Source organism: Mastigoproctus giganteus, chromosome 10 (assembly GCF_048544385.1).
Source record: "Mastigoproctus giganteus isolate SK-2022 chromosome 10, ASM4854438v1, whole genome shotgun sequence".
NCBI classification, from domain to species: domain Eukaryota; kingdom Metazoa; phylum Arthropoda; class Arachnida; order Uropygi; family Thelyphonidae; genus Mastigoproctus; species Mastigoproctus giganteus.
In genome coordinates, this window is record NC_143584.1 from 150,257,127 (window position 1) to 150,258,193 (window position 1,067).

Sequence of the window (1,067 nt, forward strand, 5' to 3'; positions counted from 1 at the left end):
TCTTTTTATGGTGCTTCTGTGTACAACACCGCTTCAGGAAAGCATTTCCGACCCCACATTGCTATATGATTTCGAGTTGTCAGGATGTACCCTACCCCTCTTAGAAGTTCTGAAACGTTTAACTGAAACACCCTGTATATCATTGATGAATACAGGAAACAACAATGAGCCTAGCACCGAACCCTGCGGGACTCCACAAATAACCTTAGTACATGTAGAGCAGTGTCCATTGAATCTCTTTCTCTTCCCAGTCAACCATCCTTTTATCCATAGCAGTAACTTTCCCTTCATACCACACTGCTCCAACTTGTATAGCAGTGTTTTTATGTGCGACAGTATCAAAAACTTATCTGAAATTCAAGTGTATGATATCAAAATTATTTTGTGCATCTAGTTCCTTTGTGACTGAATGACAGTACCCAATCGAACTGGTCTCCCCTTAACAAGCCCATGCTGTTACTGGAGTATAACCGCACTCCTGTCTGGTTAGCCCTGCATTACTTCTTTAACGAAAGACTCCATTATTTTCCCCTTAAAAAGCTTGCTTCCTTGTAACGTTTACGAATACTAATAACTATACAATATTTCTTCTCCTCCAAATTGCTGGAACTTCTACCAAATAATCTCGTGACTTGGTCTTCCATCTAGTCTAGGTTGGGGACACGCTCATTAGCTGGTAACATCCTCTTGCCGAGATTGAGTATTATTATTATTATTAGCCATATGGTGCAAGGAAACCTGAGGCTTATGCTGCACCAGTCAAAAAAAATTCCCGAGTTACCCTAAGAGAGAGAGGGGAATCACCAAGAAAGAAAAGAATGATGATATCCAGCTAAAGACCCTGGGTGTGCCAAGCCCATGCTCACCAGATGTGAGCCCATGCAAGCGTAGAAACTTCTGTGTTCCTTTAGCTTGGAAAACGATTCTCGTCCGGCCATTTTAGGTTTTTATAATTTGGTCTGAAGTTATATTCACATGATTTTCTCCTTTTTTTTTTTTTTTTTTAATTCGAAATATAAAAGGCAGAATATAGGTGGTGCAACGAGAGTTCAGAGTGAGACTTGATT